This window comes from Anas acuta, chromosome 1 (genome assembly GCF_963932015.1).
Source record: "Anas acuta chromosome 1, bAnaAcu1.1, whole genome shotgun sequence".
NCBI classification, from domain to species: domain Eukaryota; kingdom Metazoa; phylum Chordata; class Aves; order Anseriformes; family Anatidae; genus Anas; species Anas acuta.
In genome coordinates this window covers 104,402,989-104,424,983 of record NC_088979.1, presented here as the reverse complement: position 1 = coordinate 104,424,983, position 21,995 = coordinate 104,402,989, and the positions used below count along the sequence as shown (strand labels likewise).

General features: G+C 38.1%; 1 long non-coding RNA gene across 9 annotated transcripts in view; it reads left to right on the top strand.

The window, feature by feature from the left end:
- The window catches only part of LOC137850211 (uncharacterized), a 43,950-nt gene that overhangs the window by 1,726 nt on the left and 20,229 nt on the right, over positions 1-21,995 (top strand). For 6 of the 9 annotated variants that reach the window (XR_011092366.1, XR_011092364.1, XR_011092369.1 and 3 more), the window contains exon 2: positions 11,173-11,264. This is a non-coding gene — a long non-coding RNA (uncharacterized lncRNA). Of the gene's footprint in view, positions 1-11,172; positions 11,265-21,361; positions 21,421-21,995 lie in introns of all 9 variants that reach the window. The other 3 variants (XR_011092368.1, XR_011092367.1, XR_011092365.1) reach the window with 1 other exon arrangement.

Genomic DNA, 21,995 nt, shown 5'->3' with positions numbered 1-21,995 from the left:
ATGCAGCAAATATTCTGGATGCACAGAGTACTCTAATGCTGTTGTACTCATAAGCTTTGCACATATCTTTCTGAGTTTCTCAGTTGTTACCTAGCGTTACTAATGAGGGGGCCAAACACAGTCACTAGAGTAGACTAGAGATCAGTGGTCCAACTCCCATGGTTAAGCTGCACAGCCCAGAGACTCTACCCCATGAAGAGCACATACACAAGTTGAGTCTGGTTCAGTGACACAAAGGACTTGCAGCAATTTTCAGTGCCTGTAAGACATGTGTTTACTCTCAAATGAAAATATGACAAATTTTCTTGTTCTTATACAGGTGTTATAGGGCAAAAGACTTCACCATGCCAGCCATAGATACATACTTTAATGCAGTCCGCTGAAAATCTGAAAAATTTTCTTCCAAATGTAGATATAGAGCACTTGAAAATGCCTTTGGGTTTAAGGTTACAAACTGAAGCCAGACCTGCTGAGATACGACAATAAGCTGCAGAGTCACGGAGTTCAGGTCCCTAGGAAGGAGGCAGAAAGAGTGCAAGGTGATAGTCAAATTAAGGGTGCATGCCCTGAGGGAAAGCAGAGCATGGAGGGCAGTAAAACCTGAACTGTAGCTTGCCCCATGTTTTCCTGTCTTTCTAAATTCCTTCAGACCTCTGAAATAGCAGCAGCCAGCCTGTGGGGTGGCTGATAATTTTCCTTCCCAAGCTTGCTATATTTCTGCTACTCATCTTTCAAACAGGACCGATTGATTTTTGGTGCAAGATGGTGCAATCTTCCCAGATTCTGCAGGCGTTTTAGAGACTTATCCAATAGCATTTGAATCTCTGGTGAGCGGCTCTCTACAGCTTAATTCATGCATGTCTTAGCAAGTAGATCTGTTCAGTGATTTGCTGGATTGTTAGCTCTCTTAGAGACTGGATGAAGTGACAGCATCCTTTTTCTATTCGTGATTTCAACAAGCATTTCAAATCTAGTTAATTTGCTAATATACTCAGGAGAATCATAGATACCTCTATCAGGGTTTTTGGATTAAAAAGGAATGCAGCACTTCTGTTCAGAGGTTAAAACTCACAGATTTGATTGTTTTGAATGTTAACATTGTATTTATTTTCCAAAAGTGTCCTCTATAAGTACTGTGTACTGTTTTCTGATTTACATTTGATAGAAGACTGAATTTAGTTTGAGAAAGCTTGAGTCTCAAACTCTGCATTGATAAAGTCCAATATTTTAAATCTAGGAGTGCAAGCAGGGTTGGCCTGAAATACAGTGATTTTTGCAACTCCACCTCCTCTCCAACAGAACATGTTTCCACCATATAATTAACTCTGTATTTCTCCTCATTTAGCCTGTATTTTTAGTGAAAAGAAATAATATTATTGTCAGTCCCATCAAACAGACGCTGCCATAGGCTCAACAACGCAATGGAACAAAGCATTAAGAGAAGACAAAATTGCTTTATTTTGAGGCTTAGGAGGAGGGAATCATCAAGTCACTGGATTTTCTAATGCATATATTAAATTGGCTGGCAGAACATTTCAACAGGGACGCCAAGCCAGCCAAAAGACCTAGCCCATAACCTCTAATCTTTTGGAGCTTAACTCTATTATTTGCTATTAAAATTAGATGTTACTGACTTGTAACAGATGTCTTCAACAGACACATTTTTATTATTGAGGAAGTTTGGGTAAATGGAAACTGAGCCCCAAATTTTATTTTGTAGATTATGGGACTGCTGTGCTTTGTGGTTGAAGTTGGCACTTTAATCATGAATTATAAAAGCTTTTAGAAACCACACATTAATTGATGCCTCAGCAGTTCTGCTGAATCACAGTAAGAACAAGGGCTGCCATGAAAAGAAGTGTTGCAATAACCCGTTGGCCAACACAGTGGCTCTTTTTTACACAATGACTGACACTAGTTAGTGGGTCCATGTTGTGCATCTCCATGGAATTATGTTAATTTTTAAGCAAGCAAGCAAGGGAATAAGAGGAAAATCTTCCCAAATATCTTTAATAAAACAAGCTTGAAGATGCATGAAGGAGTATGGAAGATCATTATGAATATGCACCAGCACAGGTCTTTACATAAGAACAAGAGAGATTAAGATGATCTCTGTATTTACAACAGTTAAACAAACAAACAAAAAAAAGTTCAGAAACCACAGGTGAACTTGTTTTGACAAAACCATTTAAGCTAGGATATTGTTTTACTGTGAAACTGCCCTCTTCAACACTCTTCAACATGAATAGTTTAATATAAAATGGAATATATTAATATTCTGCAGAATGTGGGTATGGTTCCATGTGCCTCTAGCACTGTATTAGAGACCCTGGCTTCAAGAGTACAGAGATATTCTTTTTTCCAATTTAACGATACTATTCAAAGGCACTAGACAGTAAAATGAACTTAATCATTTCAATAATATTCCCCTCTCCCTGAAGGTACAAGGGGAATAGACACTTAGATATAAGGATCATGTTTGCTTTATGAACTTCTCAGGAAAGAGTTCACTGTTTCTTCCTATTTTTCCTTAAGGCATGCTATTTCAGTGATAGTAAAGGCATAATTAAAAAAAGAAAAAAAACGAAAAAAAAAAAAAAAACACACAAAAAAAAACGAAACACAGGATCTGTTTGATGTTCTGTTTTCTGAGTGTGCTTCAGTGTGATAGCAATGGTAGTGAGAAATCTGGACTTCATGAGCCCTGAATAATATTGTGAATGTTTTTGAAAATAAACTAATTCTTTTAGAATTATTTCTGTTAACCTCATAACAAATTTTCAATTACAGGACAGACTTGAAATTATGATGTTATATATGGCACATTTTTCAGGTAGTATTTAAAAACTGGTCTTCTGAAAACCTGCTACCATGGAAGTCAGTAAAATAAGTTTGTGAGGGTATTTGTGAAATAAATCAACTTGAATGAGGCGGGGAACATTGCCCTAGGGAAGGATTTCTATCTTTACTATAGTACCACCCTGGACCAATCAAGGATACAGTCACTGCATGTGAACCTCTTATGTTATTCTGGTAGTGTAATTAAAATCATCATTTTTCACCTTGACATAGTTGTTGTTTTTAATTGCCATGATGAAAGAACAGAAAAATAATGTATTTTGTATCCACAATTATCTTTGCTATGCAAGCAGTTTATGCAGAAGGATATGCCATTTCTGTACTGCTTTAAAAACAGCATTTACTGTTTTTAAAATGAAAACCAATTCTGACTTGGAAGAGGCTGTAAAGGATGAGTTTGTCAGGAAGCATATTTCAGTGTGCTTAAAAATGGCTTTAGGAAACATTTATTTTCTGAATGGTTTATGAGCGATGGCTTTGTAATATTAGATGTAATATGCCTTATTTCTCTGTATCTTGTACATGGTACTATACACTCCAGCTGCTGGTGTTTTTATATAGACTCAACCCATAAATCCATGACCTGAAGATATCATGGCTTGAAGAACATATTTCCAAGAGCTTCTATGTTTTTTATCCAGCTTTATTAGTTAGCCTCATAAAAGATTTTCTCTCTCCTTATGAAATGATCCATTCGTTAAAGTCTGAGATTTAATTTATGGTGGCATAGTCTTATCTTCTCCAATATCAGGAAACAACCTTGCAAAACTAAGTGTTTTACAGAGTACATGCATTTCACAGCAGGGCAAGCACAGCGCTATAACTTTTAGAATCAAGGGGAGATACAGACTGTAATCTTTCTTTCCCTGTGTTTGAGACATCTAGAGTAGGAAGAAAGAAGGGAACTAGGGGCAGTGCTGCTCTTATGGAGGACATCAGCATTTGAAAATTTCTCTTCTCTGAGGTATGATCTCTTTAAACTGGTAGCTGTATATTGAAGAGGATCATGCATAAGGTAAGGGAATTTGGCTCACAGTAAGTGAAGGAGACATCTGTGAAACCATTTTGCTATAAGAAATCGTTAATTTAGACTTCTAAACAATTAGTAGTTGAAGGGGCAAGAGGCAGCTTCAGGATGCCCCCTGTTGGGGCAAAAAAAAAAGGTGGTTGCCACCAAAGTTCTTGCCTTGGCATTTTTCAGCTGGCTTTCAGCTTTTTCCTTTCAAGGGTGCAGAGATTGTTTGCTGATGATGATCAGAGGGAGCAGCCCCCATCCTCTGCTGCTGCGTCCTCCATTGTCTCATCCAAAAGAGAGTGAAGGAGAAAGAGATGTAGAGGTGCTGTTGACTACTAGAGTAGTAGTTTGGAGTAGAAGTAGTAGTAGTGGTGGTGGTAGCATTTGGGGGTCCTTAGAGCTGAACTGTGATCAGAGTAGGGGAACTGAGGCAGTGAAAGAGGGCAGGTAGGCAACTAAGGGAGGGGGCTTGAGGATGGCAGAGTTTCGCTGGGACTGTGGGGGACAATACAGGTTACATTTTCCAGTCTCTAAAGTTCAAGAGGAGGCATCCATCTCCTTTTTCCCATGCTTTTTCCCCATCCCTTTCTCAGAAAATAAAATAAATAAATAAAAATAAAATTCTTCTTTCCCTTATGTTACAGGAATAAATGTGTTGCTAGAGTACTTTTTGAATTTGGAGATCTTGTGGAATGAGAAGGGTGTATGAGTTTAGGTGAAGTTGTCTTTGCTTCAGATCTTCACTGTCTTTGCTTGTGACTTGGGTGGTCCCAAGGAGTGCTCACATGGCTCAGCTGAAAAGACCACTGCCTTCATCTCTATGCAGGCTGAGCTGCTGTCATGCTTTTGCTTTCTCAGTGACCTGGGTGTTGAGATACTCCTTTTCTCTTCAGACTAATTTTACATCTGATCATGATTTACTTTAACAGAATTTGGGTTAAGGCCTTCTTAATGCATAAGTCCAGATTCAATCAGCAGTCTGAATTTACATTGTATTAACTGAGAAAAAAATTGGCAATTAAGGTAGACATTAGATAACTTTCTGCAAAGAAAAAAGGGAGAAAAAAAAAAAGACATGGGTTATTATAATTGTATAGAAGGTTTTATCTGCACATAAATAGCCTAGTACCTTAAGAATGTTTGTAAACGTCTTTTGCACTTTTAATTGTTCTAGTTTCACCTTTAAAAAGAGTAGTTTTAATTGTCATATTAATCATTAATAACTCAAAAACACAAATGGGCAGGCAATTTATTTACTGAGATATTTTAAACACTTGTGTTTTGCATAATAGCTTAAAAATAAGTAACAGCACACCTTTTTGCCATCAGCTAAAGTATGATCCTTATATACAATTATTTCTGCAGTCACATAATTAGTAGTTCAACAGTGCATATATACAAAGAAAATTAAAGTTGAACATGCAGCCTTAAATTTGTAGTTTTCTGACTTTTCAGTGCTTGACTGTGTAACCTGAATGCTCATCTTTTAAGGTAAGTTTCATAGGGAATATGCTTAAGTTTTCTGTTTCATGACCTAGTTCCTTTGTTCAGAAGCTTCAGCACTGTGGTAAACTGTCAGAGCCCTGACAGCATGCACCACAACAGAAATACTGGCATTTCTTTAAGCTTATCTCATAGATTAACTCCTCAAAGTGCTTGCACACTTGAAGGGCAGACCCTTTCAGGTTCTTCTTTATCACAGTCAATGTTTTTACTTTCGCCTTCTCTGAACAGAGATTGTTCAGAATTCATTTATTCTCTGCCAGGTTTCTCAATATATAAAGCTGATTTTCTATCCAATTCTTTCTGGAAATGTGTTTTTCCTGGGTAGAGATTTTATGAATTGCAACTCGAGTGACACCCTGGGTGGGAACTGTAGCTGGGCAGGTAAAGATTTCAGTTGCTCTGAAGCCTACCTGTGTAGGTTTAATGCAAATTGCTCTAAGATAATTGATTATCTTTTTTCCAGGTCAGGGCTAAAGTGAAAGAAACAAAGTCTTAGCTGTGCAATATTTGTATAGTCTATGAAGTCAAAAGACCAACAGCAATTTTCATTAGTTAAGCATCTACCCTATGCTCCAAAGTCATTAGTTAACTGCTTTATCTAATATCAAAATATGGCTAGTAAAGGAAAGCTTATGTTGCCTGCACACCACACCAGTTCTACAAATTAGACGGGTCCCAACTATCTCTAAAGGGAAAACGGATCATAGCCCAGGAGGTGGCAGGGCTCATTGAGAGGGCTTCAAACTAGGTAAGAAGGGGGACAGGGCTGAAATAAGGCTTGTTGGAGGTGTGCTAGGGGAAACAATGTCAAGGCCAGAGGAGAAGGCAGTGGCCCATGCATGCAGTATGGGTAACAAACAAGAGGAGCTGGAAGCCATCGTGCGGCAGGCAGGCTACGACTTGGTTGCCATCACAGAAAAATGGTGGGGCCACTCTCATGACTGGAGTGCTGCAATGTCTGGCTATAAGCTCTTCAGAAGGGACAGGCAGCACAGAAGGGGTGGTGGTGTGGCTCTCTATATCAGAGAGAGTTTTGATGTTGTGGAACTTGAGGCTAGGAATGATAAGCTTGAGTCCTTTTGGTTAGGATCAGGGGGAAGGCCAACAAGGCAAGCATCCTGGTGGGGGTCTGTTATAGACCACTGAACCAGGATGAGGAGATGGATAAGGAATACTACAGGCAGCTGGAAGAAGTTGCAAAATCATCAGTGTTTGTTCTTGTGAGAGACTTCAACTTCCCAGATATATCCTGGAAGCACAACACAGCCCAGAGAAAGCAGTTTAGGAGGTTTCTGGAGAGCGTGGAAGATAGCTTCCTGACGCAGCTGGTTAGTGAGCCTACCAGGGGAGGTGCCTCACTAGACCTTCTCTTCACATACAGAGAAGGACTGGTGCAAGATGTGTTGGTCAGGAGCTGTCTTGGGCAGAGTGACCACAAAATGGTAGAGTTCTCTTTTCTTGGCAAAGTCAGAAGGGGGATCAGTAAAACTGCTGTCTTGGACTTCTGCAGGGCAGACTTTGAGCTGTTCAGGACACTGGTTGGTAGAGTCCTTTGGGAGGTGGTTCTGAAGGGCAGAGGAGTCCAGGAAGGCTGGGCACTCTTCAAGAAGGAAATCTTAATGGCACAGGAGCGGTCTGTCCCCACGTGCCCAAAGATGAGCTGGTATGGAAGAAGACCAGCCTAGCTGAACAGAGAGTTGTGGCTTGAGCTTAGGAGGAAAAAGAGGGTTTATAATCTTTGGAAAAGTGGACAGGCCACTAGGGAGGACTATAAGGATGTTGTGAGGCAGTGCAGGGACAAAATTAGAAAGGCCAAAGGTCTTCTGGAGCTCAATCTGGCTACTGCCATCAAAGATAACAAAAAATGTTTTTACAAATACATCAACACAAAAAGAAGGACTAAGGAGAATCTCCATTCTTTACTGGATTCAGGGGGAAATGTAGTAATGAGAGATGAGGAAAAGGCGGAGGTGCTTAATGTCTTCTTTACCTCAGTCTTTAGCAGCAAGAGCAATTGTTTTCTGGATACCCGGTATCCAGAACTGTTTGAAGGGGATGGGGAACAGAATGTGGCCCTCATAATCCATGAGGTTGGCAACCTGCTACGGCACTTGGATGTAAGCAAGTCAATGGGGCCACATGGGATTCACCTGAGGATACTGAGAGAACTGGTGGAGAAGCAGGCCAAGCTGCTTTCCATGGGCAGTCCTGGCTATTGGGTGAGGTCCCAGTTGACTGGCAGCTAGCAAATGTGATGCCCATCTAGAAGAAGGGCTGGGGGGTAGACTCAGGGAACTATAGGCCTGTTAGTTTGAGCTCAGTGCCAGGGAAGCTCATGGAGCAGATTATCTTGAGTGTCATCACACAGCACTTACAGGGCAAGCAGGTGATCAGGCCCAGTCAGCATGGGTTTTCAAAAGGCAGGTCCTGCTTGATGAACCTGATCTCCTTCTATGATAAAGTGACGCGCTGGGTGGATGAGGGAAAGGCTGTGGATGTGGTCTACCTTGACTTCAGTAAGGTTTTTGACACCCTTCCCCACAACATTCTCTTCAGGATACTGTCTGCTCATGGTTTGGACTGGCGTACACTTCGTTGAGTTAAAAACTGGCTGGATAGCCGGGCCCAAAGAGTTGTGAATGGAGTCAAATCCAGTTGGAGGACAGTCACTAGTGGTGCCCCCCAGGGCTCTGTACTGGGGCCAGTCCTCTTTAATATCTTTATCGATGATGTAGATGAGGGGATCGAGTGCACCCTCAGTAAGTTCGCAGATGACACCAAGTTAGGTGCATGTGTCAATCTGCTCGAGGGTAGGAAGGCTCTGCAGGAGGATCTGGATAGGCTGCACTGATGGGCTGAGGCCAACTGTATGAAGTTCAACAAGGCCAAGTGCTGGGTCCTGCACATGGGGCACAACAACCCCAAGCAGCGCTACAGGCTGGGAGATGAGTGGTTGGAAAGCTGCCTGGTGGAGAAGGATCCGGGAGTATTGGTTGATAGTTGGCTGAATATGAGCTAGCAGTGTGCTCAGGTGGCCAAGAAGGCCAACAGCATCCTGGCTTGTATCAGAAGCAGTGTGGCCAGCAGGGCTAGGGAAGTGATTGGCCCCCTGTACTTGGCTCTGGTGAGGCCACACCTCGAGTACTGTGTTCAGTTTTGGGCCCCTCGCTACAAGAAGGACATCGAGGTGCTCGAGCAAGTCTAGAGAAGGGCGACGAAGCTGGTGAGGGGTTTGGAGAACAAGTCTTACAAGGAGCAGCTGAGGGAGCTGGGATTGTTCAGCCTGGAGAAGAGGAGGCTCAGGGGCAACCTTATCACTCTCTATAGGTACATTAAAGGAGGCTGTAGCGAGGTGAGGGTTGGTCTGTTTTCCCATGTGCCTGGTGACAGAACAAGGGAGAATGGGTTAAATTTGCACCAGGGGAGGTTTAGGTTGGATATTAGGAAAAACTTCTTTACCGAAAGGGTTGTTAGGCATTGAAATGGGCTGTCCAGGGAAGTGGTTGAGTCACCATCCCTGGAGGTCTTTAAAAGACGTTTAGATGTAGAGCTTAGTGATATGGTTTAGTGGAGGACTTGTTAGTGTTAGGCCAGAGGCTGGACTCAGTGTTCTTGGAGGTCTCTTCCAACCTAGCCAATTCTGTGATTCTGTGAAATGATATCATATTTTCTCAAGTGTTACTCTCCTTTCAGGAAGTAACAAAATGGTAACCTTTCTACCTTCCTCTAAAACTGAGAAATATGGATGTAAATAGATGCAAAGAGAAGAACACGAACAATGTACTTCTAAAAACAGAACAGTGGGAGTCCCTGCCTAAGCAAAGGCTGGGTACCATCATAAGCTGCTTTTAAGCTTCTTTGTTTGTGATTTCTTTGTTTGAACTGTGTTAGTTACTTCATTGCTGAACTAGATAAATAGTTCTTAAATCTTTTTACTTTTTATTTCCCTTTGTCCGTTGGCTTTTCTCTCACCCTTTCAGCACAGCTTATGTTCTAACCAGGAATGAATACATTACTCTGCTAAAATTTGAACAGAAGGTTAATTCCTAATCAAAATTGGCACTAATTTCTTTCAGTGCAAATTATCATCATTCATTGCAAATTTGCTCTCCTTGAGCTACGCCAACATGTGGTAGGATTTTCAGCACTTGGAGCCAGCTCTATATTGGGTTAAATAATATACTATTGACTTTTTATTATTTCTGTTGCATATTTGCATGAAAAACATAGCTTCAAAATCTTACTAAATAAATGTTGCTACTACTATGGTGAAAAGAACTGTTTAAACGTTTGTAGGGTTCTTATACCAATAACAGTTTCTTCCATAAAAGAGGAAGAATTCATCTGAAAATGCAGAGAAACTAAATAACATGACACATTGTTTATCTCTTTCTTGCTGAAACAGATCATCCATAGGGAATACACATAGGAAAATACATAGGAAATACAGCTTTCAGAAAAAATAAAAATAAAATAAAATAAAAAAAAAATAATAAAAACTGCTGAGGTTCCAGTGGAAATCTTTACTCCTGCACCCAATGGGTATTATTTTACAAGCATTGCAAAGATGGCATCTGATATTCTGAAAATGACATACCTACCAGCCGTCCTGGGAAACTAGGCGTCCCAACTGGTGTGCTTATCTGTTTTACAAAGCTTTTGTGGTCTTCTAGGTGTCATCACATGCATGCCTACACACATGTTATGTCTTCAAACACCTCTTCCCAGCTACAATTGTGTTTTATAGCACCATCTGTTCAAAGGATGGATTTCATAGATTTATAATAATACCATCAAGGAAATAGCTTAGCAAATTGCAAATATGGTTAACATATACACAAAAGATACAAACATTAAACACAGCAATTATGTTTTTTGTGGGTTTATTTTTATTTTATTTTTTTTTTTTCAGTCTTGAAATGCATGTGTCTGGATACAATTAGTTTTTGTCGTTGCTGAGGTGTAGTGCATATCTGTATGCAAACAAGATTTGGAACATTTTGTTAATCATAGTTTTTATCCTTTTGTTTGGTAGTCTCTCTTGCAAGAACACGGAAATCTCTAGTCAAATACTGTGTTCTTTACTTGTGGGAAAAATATTTACTATAATATAAATGAAACCATTGAAAATATTAAAAGGAAAAAAAAAAATGTGTGAAAATAAATTACCTGCAGCCAAATTGTCTGCTCCAAATAGTTTAGCTTTGGGGTTGCTTTAGTCTTGCAGAACATACTTTAAAGAGGAAGAAAATGCAAAGAGGGGAAAACAACTTGGAGTAAGACATCTAAAACCGATCTCCTGCCCTCATTCATTTGAAGCATGTTAAAATAATAAAATATTTTCCACTAGGATGCTTGGATAATGCCTCTGAACTATTTGCTATTCAGTTCCAGTTTTGGAAAGCTCCCTTTGTATCTGCACAATGTATATAACACGTAGCCAGTTATCTGGAAATCTGGGAAATGATCTAGGTTATTATAGGAGAGGGTGGTGTGATATTTTATAAATATAGTGGAATCATGGATGCCAAATCACAAAAAGCAAGTCTGTATTCCACTTGACAATAAGATGATCTTAAATGCTATAATTAAAAACAAGAGTTACTTTCATTAAATATTGAATCCCCATTGCGCCGATTATCTTCATAATGCTTTGCATAATGCTTGTGAATCTATAATGTTTAAAGATTCAAAATGAAGCATACTGTAAAGACAGGGACAAAAAAAATATTCCAACCTTTAAAACATTTTTTTTCTCCTTTATTGTGTTCTCTGGCTTTCATCAACTGAAGTTGAAGACTTAAGATTGCAAGTGAATACGTATGCAACCCTATCATCAACTGTGATCAGCAGTAAAACTTGGAAGTCAAACGAAGTGAACTCAGTAAGTTGCTATATGTATGGGCTAAAATAAGCTATGAAATTTAACATTGCCACGCACTGAGAAAACAATGTAGTATCAACATACAATAGTGTTTGATGTAGCCATCACTCACAGTAGATAGTTGCAACACAGTCTTGGTCTCTGGAGTTGGCTGTATTTATTCAGGCCACACACAGCAATTGTCTCATGCTATTTCTTCTGAATGAGAACTACCTTGTTGCAGATGATGTGCAAGGGCAGAAAATTCCCTTCCATAGGCCTTACCAGTTCAAAAAAGTGATAAAAAGTGTCCCAGAAAATCTTATTGACCTATTCTGTTGTGTCAGTATAGCGGCAGCCAAGGTGTTCAGGGTTTTATTGACAAGGTGTTCACTGGCAACAAGAAAATGATGGCAAGTTGGGAGTGGGGGGAGGGTCATCTAAAAAACTGTGCAAGGGAATTGTGGTGTTTTACAAGAAGCTTCTCTGCTTCTTGTATCAAGTATCCACATGGCGAAAAGCATAAATATGTTCCGTGAACTAAAAGCTACTGTCATAATCTGAGTAAATTTTCAAGTACTATTAAATAAATGCTGGACAAGGTAGGAATGAACTGGAGAAAAAAAGGTTCTTGGTATAGTATAAGAGAATCAGCGGTGTAATGGCATGTTTATGAGCTTTCTAGATAAATGATAGTAAACTCCTGGCTACATGTTCACCTCTAATACAAGACAAAATTTACTATCTGAGGAGAATAAAAGGTTTTCACAAAGCAATTTTCCCATGCCATGGACATAAAGAAATCTTATAGAAATGAGAAAGCAGGTATCTATTGCATTTTTCTGGCTTGGTAATGTGTAATGTGTGCTTTTTTGTTGTTGTTGTTTTGTTTGTTTATTTTCTTTAGCTCACTATATTTAAGGCTTTGTTCTGCATATCTGTATGGGGAAAAAATAAGGTGTTTGTTTGTTTTTAAAAGATGAATTAAAATACTGTGTTAGATTCATATCTATGCTTCTTTGACATATCCAGCAGATCGTGCTTTGTTTGTAAAGGAATTACATAATTCAGTATCTCATCGTAATGGTTTAAATTCCTTCTTACTGTAAAATGAAAGAATATGACCAGGAATAACAACTTAAGCTCAGGACACAAAGCATACAGCTGGTCCCTGAATGATGGGAAAATCCTTCCAGAATATTTGTGCCTTTGAATATGGAGTGAATTTGCAGTGAGTTTAAGCCTCTGCTTTGTGTTGTCAGTAGTGTTTGTGACTGTTAAGTATCGACACTAGGATGTCACCAACAACTTCTCTGCTTATCTTCGAGCTTGTGCCTGCAAAGCTGCTGTAAGAGACCTGAAGTATCATGTTTGCAATGAGTGATTAGGAAGATACCAGGAGACAGAAAGCTTTTTAGGAAAGAACGACAGTTTCACCAGTGTAACAATGCTTAAAGGAACATAAAGACTCTCTCATTCAGTCTTTCATGCTATGAAAGCCACAAACAGCTAATGGGAGGCTAGAACTTGTTCAGAAAACTGTAACCAGAAAAAGGGTGTCTTAGGATGACACAAGAGGAACAATATTGTGAAAATGAGCAAAACCAGTATTTGGGTGATAAAGACATTTCCAGTGGTGAGAGGGAAGTGACTGCTGTAACAAATGTTGTGGTAGCACGGGCTGTTATATCACCCGTGGTGCTACAGATTTTGTTCCTATCACAAGCGAGAGCAGGAATGGAGCCCCTGAGGTGGGAGAAGGAAAGCTGTAACCTGGCTCACAGCTGTCGTGTCTGTGGCCAAGGCTGCCAACATGCTGTCATCTCTTGTGTTAGATAAGATGAGCTCCCTTCCCTTGGCTCAATCTCTAGTTTCTGCTGCTAGTAGGCCAATGGCCAGCTTGTGCTCCAGTAACTTCCAGGGTAAATCTTGCTGTCAGCCCTACCATTGCGTTGTACTCTTCAGTCATTTCTTACTTTTAAGCCTATGTAGTTTTGGCTACTACGCACTGCCTGAGGCCTTCTTCTTTTTTTTTTTTTTTTTTTTTTTTTTTTTTTTTTTTTTTTTTTTTTTTTTTTTTTTACTGTAATCAAAAGGAGCCTGAACCCAGAATATGCCAAAATACATCATTTTCCCTTGTAGGTTATAAGCTGTGTGCGCTCATCGCCTCCACAGTTGCTTAGCACACTTCTAGGATGGGGCCCTGAATACATATTCATCCAAAGCTCATGGGGCAAAGGGCTACATTTCATTTTTACTGATGATGATTAATATTATATTTCAAAATGAAATTTCTCCAGGAACATTGGGTTTTGAGCTCATAAGAAATGCACTTCTGTTGTGGTTTAACCCCAGTGGGCAGCTCAGTACTACATGGCCGCTCACTCACTCTCCCCGGAAGGGATAGGGGAGAGAATTAGAAAGGTAAAAGTGCAAGAACTCATGGGTTGAGGCAAAGACAGTTTAGTAGGTAAAAAAAAAAAATATAAAAAAATTAATTATATCCCAGCCAAAACCATGACAACTTCAATTAAGCTCACTACATTGACCAATTCAGATGAAGTCCACAGAATTGCAGGCAGCCTAAAGCTGCCTCATTGAATAAATCCATTATAACTCAGTGGTTGTAGAGCCCCCTGTTTTTTAAAATTACTCTGATTATTATTCTTTTTTACAACATATTCCATGCATTCTCTCTGTCAGTTTTGTTTTCTTTTTACTAGACCACATCAGCAAATTTAATCCAGAGTTATCAATGGTTCCTCGGATAACAATGTTTAATTTAATTTGAAGGAAAATAATATCATTTTATAATTTACATCCAATAACATACAGGTTGGCACATGTTGACAGTGGCTACACAGCTATGAAAACAGACATTTGTGTATATATACGTCTGTAAATGTGTTCATTAAGTCCTTAACTACTAATACGATTACATCATGCAAAGAATATTTTACGAGTGAGTGTGTTTAGACAAATGTCAGTGTGTATTTCTCACTGTGATACGAAATTAGGAGCTTTACAATAGCAGCACTGCAACTGCCTGGTACTAGATAGTAGCAGTGTGTTGGATTGTCTGTGTTGTGAGTACTCAAATGCACTGTTGCAGCATGCCAAAATATCTTTAAGGAGCCTTATTGCACTTTTATGAGTATCTAAATAAATTATGAAATATATAAAATACAATCCATGGAGTACATAAGAGAAGTGCCTACAGAGCGTGGCAGATCTCAAGGAAATGTTGATGTTTTTAGTACTGTCATCCATCACCATAATGAGTGCCAAAACTCCTTTGAAAATTAGCTGTCTGTGATTAGGCAGGTTTCAGAGTGCAGGTTGTTTCTGTATCTGATTCTGAAATATATTAATATGAATGTTATGCTAATTTATCTACTTTTGACCTAGAGCTTATCTCAAAGATTCAAGAGGATATTGCCTCATTAACTAACTCACTCACAGAGTAAAACTACCTTCACCTTCTCACTTCATTAGATGGAATTGTTACTTTTCTTCTTTTGGGGAAGAGAGAATAAACAGGAGTCCTTCAAGATATGTTGCTTATTTCAGCCTCAAGTATAGTTGTCTTGTGCATACATAATAGAGGTATAAAAATTAGTATTCAGCTCTAATTCTCTGCAGTCTAACTGATAGCGTTTTGATGAGTTTTGGAGTTTCTGTTCTGTCTGGGAATTTTCGTGATGAGGTAAGGCAAACAGAAAGCAGCTTGATTTTCATAAGCTGAGTTGACCTTGCAGGACAGAGAAGCATAAAACTGTTTATTGTGAAACTGAATAAGTGTTCCTATCACACAAAGGGTATGCATAAGAAAGAGAAAAATGCAGACACCATTTAAATCCCAGACTGGCCAGGACTTCTTATTACATTTCTGCAAGACAAAATCATTTCTCTCAAATGTATGTTAAGCCACATCTATTTTTATATTATAATTTTTATTTCTGCATTTTCCTGCTGCTGCAGAGATAGTATTTCCTCCCTGCAATCAACAGGAGAACTTAGCTGGATTGTATTAAAGTCCTCCCTACCATTTACCCCCACAGGTAGCTGCAGACATGTTTATTGGAGAGGGTTGGAAAGTGGAATTTATAGCCATGTTTTAATCTAAATTTGCCTAAAGTTGGGATGTGTTGAATCCAGTAATTCCAGTTTGAACATTTCAGTTATTTAATTAAAACCATACAATAAATACTAGAGAAATATAAAATCTTTTATCTATCTTAAGTGCATCTTTTTTAACTTTTCTCTGAGTCTTATGTTAGTATGCAAATTTAATCTGAAAAATTACGGAAGGCTTTTCTTAGTGTCACCACCTTTAAAAATGTGTGAGTGCAAGACTTCCTTATCTTTTTGGCCCCATTGTAGGGCCAAAATATTATACAAAGAGACTGTTTCCTTACTTGGACTTCTGGTCTAAATATCTAATATCCTTAGTGTGATCCCTTGGTCTATTTCAAGGCAATTCTCTCTAGCACTTGGTATGCACCCTCATTTTGATTTACTTTTGGCAACAGACAAAGAAATCCAGCGACTAGTATCATAAACGTCACCGTCTCTTCTTTACGTGCAGACCTGGTCTCTAAATTCCAGAGTGATTGCTTATATCATTTGAGTTAGCCGAAAGAAGATTAAAATGGTTCCTTCTGACTAGCTGAGATATACTGCTTGGCAGAAATATGTGTCTGACCTCTTCGGCTGATCTGTAACATGGAAGGTAATAGCCCTAATAACTGTTATCCTACCTAGTGTAACTGCAAAGGCTGTACTTTGTATGTTTTAAGTGGTGTAGTGTGCTCTTTTTTTTTTTTTCTTTTTTTTTTTTTCTCCATTTAATCTGGGTAAAGCACCTTAATACAATCTTCTAAGGGTAATTCTCATCTCACTACTCACTCAAACCCCAGCTAATATAGCTTTATTTTTAACTTCTTGCAGAAGTATAGCTTACAAGAGTAGCATTTGTGGAAATGTCCCAGAGCTTGCCTTCAGCCTTGGGATTCTCTAAAGTGATAGAAATGTCTTATTGCTGCTGCAGGAGAGGCAGCACCCTCCTGCTGGGCAGCTCAGCCCTCTGTGGAAAGCTAGAGGGACAGGTTCAGAAGCAAACCTCTGTGGAAGAGTTTAAAGACATTTGGGGAAGTCTATGTATTTTTTTTGAACTAGTAGACCAAAAGATTACTATTTACAGCTCTGTAGTACTTAAACATCCTGGAGATGTTCTGGATTAGAAATGTGCTTCATCCCCAGTAGTAACACAAATTTTCAGCTAATATTTTCAGGATTGTATTTTGTCCCCAATTCACTCATGAATAATTCAGTTACCGGGAGATCTAAGTTGGTGTACCTGGGAGAAAATGTGTTTTCATGCCTTACCCTGAGGACAAACATAGACCTATGTAATGCTGCTGTTTGGAAAGACTAATATTTTCTAATTCTGTAAAACCTGGCCTTTATTCTGTTAAGGGGTCTTGGTAGTGTAGCAAAGTAAATGGTTGAAGGTCATTGTATGAATGATAAATATCATGCAATACAGATAGCAGCAGAACCCCCTGATGGAACTGGAGCAGTGCTCAGCTACATATTTTTGTTGTTATTTATATGTGGGATAAAAACTAAATTATTTGTATCCCTTCCTCCGTATGCTCACATATTTCTCATGGCTTTTATGGCACGCAACTACAATGCTAAGAGATAAGAGTATATAAATCTTATTTGGGCCACTGGAGAGAGAGAATATTTGCATACTTCTTTTGTTATTACTATGCGTTAAGATAACATAAAGCAGAAATGCAAACAATTTCACAAATTAATCTTTTCTTAAAAACAAACAAGCAACAATGACAATGAAAAAACAGGCAACAAAATAAAGCACACAGTAAGTAGGCAATATAAAAGCAAAGGCTCAGTCCTAGCTTGGCAGCAGTCAGTTAGTGTATCAGTCTCAGATATTATGGCGAAATCTGCCAGAGCAGCCAGGGGTAATATTTGCTAAGAAGTCAGTCAGATGTCAGTTTCAGCTTCTTAAAGTTGCTGTATATGCTACTAAGAAGGATAGCACAAATCCGATTCTTTCATTATTTACAGTTCACTAAATTTTTTGCTATTTTTATGATCTATTCTTTATATAATATTTATATTGCTGTATACTGGAATCCAAACATTTAAATGATACAACAATTAATTAGATGCTATTTTCAGGAGGTGTGGAGGGGAGCTGGTGATTGATGGAGGGAGTCAGTAGTGTTTCTCTTAGCAAAGTAACAATGCCTGGTACTTGTTATCCTTTTATTTCTTCTTGGTGCTTTGCAATATGTTCTAAGGAGCAGACGTTATTTACTATAGAAACTTGAATGTCTTTATTGACAAATAGCAGGAGACAGACCCTCAGGAAGAGTGGCTTCATTAGCATGCAGCTTATACTATTTTTCAAGAATATGTTTGAGTCTTTACACTTTTTTTAGAACACTAAAATGTTGATAGTAAATGACAGTAGGAATAAGTGCAGCTGGCAGGATAAAACCTATGGTTTAAAAAGCCTCAATCTGTTTTCTTGATCTGTTTTCACCATGTGTGATATAGTCTTAAAAGCTATACATTTTAAAAGATGGATGAAGTATTTATAGCAGTGATTTTTACATTTTCTTTTGCCAAGGAAGGGCAGAGAATTTTATATTGCACAGTTTACAAGCAAGGTATCACACAGACCTTTTCCAAAGAACTGCTACTGGGTGAAGACAGAAGCTGTGTGAATGTGACTGCAGTGATAACTGCTTCATTTTAAGTCCCTGGCTTCGTTTTTAGAGAGCCATTTTGTTTAGACTTTTTATAGGTGCAAAATGCCAGCAGGGAAGTAGGATGGGAAGAATTCCTGGAGGGATTTTCTTCAGCTTGTGTGAACAATTACAGCCCATGTGCTCATCAAGGAGCAGGAGTTGCTTCCAAACCTTTCCCTGGAGTTTCACCTGACATGGACAGCTGTGGCACTCCAAGAGTGTACCACTTTCTCAGAGAGGCACTCCAAGCAGTACCTCTGTGGTAAGCCCTACTCTCCTCAGGCAGAATTTATCCCTCTCACCACAGTGCTGGCAAGGCAATAAAGGACGGGGTAGTCCAAAAGCCATGGATAAACCTGTAACAATTCAAGAAAGACAAGGCAACCCCCTTCCCTTCCTCCCCCCTCTTCTCTCTGTATCATTGAGGTCTCTCTCATCTGTATCGTTCCCTCTCAAGCAGTGTTGGTGAAGAAGAAAATATACTTTTATGGCCCTTTCTGTCTGTGCAAAATCACACCGTGAAGGGATAAAATCTATTTTGCTCTAGGACATGATAATCTCCATCAATGGGATCTGTGGTCTACCTTCTAAGAGCTTGTGTGTCTTCCAGGCCAGTTCCTCTCTCTGACAACCATGTGAAAGCAAAGTCCCCTCTGAAGCCTCTTCTGATGGATTTGTATTGAATGGGAGAAGCTCAGAGAAACCATATCCATAACCAAAAGTGATAGAAACTTCTCATCTCACCTTTCCTCATTGGATCCCAACCTAGTTTACTTCTTTCTGTGTGCTCCATAGTACCTTCTCACTCCTCCTTTTCCTCATTCCCTCAAAGCTGCTTGTCTTTCTCTCTTTACCCACTGAAGCAGTCATTTTATTACAACTCTCTGAATCTATATATCCCTAATATTTATTTGTTATTTCTGGGAGAAATCAATGAACACATTTCACCCTAAATACAGGTTTACAGTTACAAGAGCAGGAATAGTCACAGTATTCTCACTAATATTTTATCAGTCTCATATATTGAACAGTCTCATATATTGAAATTTGGACACAGTCTCAGTGATATTCTAATGGTAAGATGTATCAGTTATATTAATACATTTATCTTAAGACATTTACTTTTATTGGTGTTATGTCTGTATAATAAAATGACAGAAAAAGGAATTGTCTTAATTTTGTATTGTCCAGGAAACAGTGATTATGTTCCTGAACTTTGAAGTATTTTTATCATTTTGTATGGAATTTTACATTTTGAACATTTGGGAGAGATACAAATTTGTGCTGAAATGTCACACTTCTTGTGTGAATGAAAATAAGTTTCCTCCACATTAGATCACATTTTTGGTACACAGTTTGTCTACATCCATGTGAAAGCACTTGCCCTTTCTTTGATAAAGACAAAAATTTGGTTAGCCAAAGCTGTGTTTCCTCAGAACAACACCAAATATGGTTTGAAAAAAGATTACAGAACTTTATGACTGGTTCTCACAAGGCAACTAGTTAAATGGTATTTTGCTTGATGGAACAATATGAACAGAAAGTTGAAATGTGTTTATTTAGATGTTACCATCACCTTCATTTCCTGATTTGTAATGTTCTGTTTGTTAATAATATAAAATAACAGTAAAACCTATTTACAACTAGGTTTTGAGTTCATCTTTAACCTATTAGTGGGTTTTGAGAATTTTTGACATGTAGGTCAAAAAAAATCAGGATGTCTTACAGTAAATGGAACACTCGAGCATCTGTGTAGCCTAAAATTTCCAGACATTTCATTTCTTTCTCAAATACTGAAGTAGAAAATATTTTTTTCTTTATGGACAGTCATAAGAACATCTTTGACATCAACTGCTTTCAGACAAATTACTACGGATAACGGTGAATATTGAGTGTTTTACAATGGTTGGCACCATGCATCTTCAAAACGTCTTCCAAGAACAAACTTCTAAATATTAAAATACTCTTTATAGACTGCAGAAATCTCAGGCTTTCTGCAAGCAAATCTTACCATTCTGAGATGAATGGACCCAAATGAACAGGGAGTATTACATACAGGAGAACTGTTTTTCTGTTTGTAAGTGCTCATGAGGAATGACATTTTATGTATCTGGTCACATTGGTGCAAAAGGGAGAAGGCCCTTCTTGTATGGATACAAGTTATAACAATTGTGTACCCTATCCGTTGGGTACAAATTCCAAGCCTTTTCTTTCACTTTCTTTACTGGAATGAATTCCAAACCCCTTCTACACACATTCATCAGTGAAGTTCAAATGACTCCTCTATCTCAAAGATCATATTTTCAAAATGGAAATCCATAGTTTATTAATCTTATTTCAAATTTAATTCACTTGAATTCAAGATCACTTGAATGCAAGGTATATTTCTTCAATCAGCTCTTCTTTTTTTTTTCTTTGCCACTTACCAAAGACTCATTTAAAACAGCATAAAATCCTCTCTTGTTGACTCAGTAGGTATTTGGTAAATAAACCTGCTTACTATTATAACCTGAAATCACAGACATTGTACTTAATGTTAATTATCCAGTCTGTATCTGTCATCTTAATTCTTTTACTTTCTAGTGTATATACCCTTTGATGTTTGTGTTATAAGTAAGCTTCTTTAATCTTTCTTTTGCATTTCCTTGAAAATTAAGTGTTATAATTGTGTTAAGTGTTATAATTGATGTTTTGTTGCTGTTATTCATTGGTGATTATAATTTTGGGGACAGTTTCATCCCTTCTTCCTTTCAAGAACTTTGGAGAGCAAATCCACCTCTCCAGGACTCAACAGTTGTGGTATTGTCCAGAAATTATAACCAGGAAATGGTATAATTTCTATATAATAGTATCTTAAGAGTCCAGAGGCTGAGAAGCACAGCAAAAAAATGATTACTGACCTTAACCAATTAAAACTAAACCCTGTGAAGACTTATAGTTCTGTTCCTGTAGTATCTGCTCTTCCGTCTTGTACCAGTATTACATTTTGCTGCTTGGACATCTTAGTTTACAAACAACTCAGATGTTTCTCACTGTCCATATCAATTTCTGTCTTCCAGCTCATTGATATTTCTTTACTCTTTGCTGAATCCCTATTTACCTGTTATTTTTCTTTTATATACTAAATCCAGATGGAGGAACTTTTGCCTGATTTTTTTTTTTTTTTTTTTGTAACCTTCTTACACTACTGCATTGTTTCTTTCTTTTTTCTTTTCTTTTTTTTTTTTTTTTTTTTGTCATTTAAACCTCATTAAATGCTACTTAGTTGGATCATTTATTTTTGATTTGCTACTTGGCATTTGTGCAAAGGTGCATTTGTTGGCATTTCAGATGGAGACCTGTACTCTTGGGACATGCATTTTTTAATGAGCAGCCTGTATGAATATATGGTAAGTATATACTCAAAATAAATCACTTTGAATGCATTTAGAACTCAGTATGAATGTGTTTGTTTTTTTTTTTTTTTTTTTTTTTTTCTCCAGGCACCTTCCTTTTTTTTTCCTTTTTTTTTTTTTCTTTTTTCTTTTCCTCCAGACAGACTAGCATTACAATCACTCTGTCACTCAGAGTGCCTAATGCGAAGTTAATGCATTTTCTTCCTAAACAGTTAAGGTCAGAGCTCCATACAGTGCTTGAAATTGATGGCTTTTGGAATTAAGAACATTTTCATGAAGATTTTTCCATTATATTCAATCCTGGCCAACACAGATGCAAACTAAACAACATAAACCTCCTGCAATGTAAGGCCTCAGAGACGAATGTACAGCTAATTCATACAAATAAAAATAAATTTAAGTTCAAATAACCATACTTTAACATACCAGTTCTCCTCCCCTTCCCTCTCCTCTTCAAAATTCAATTTCTGATATTATAGAGTTCAGAAAATGGACTACATAAGTATATGGAAAATAACCCAAAACACTGTAGTGAAGATAAGGTGCACAAGCTAGAATTCCTAAGAGAA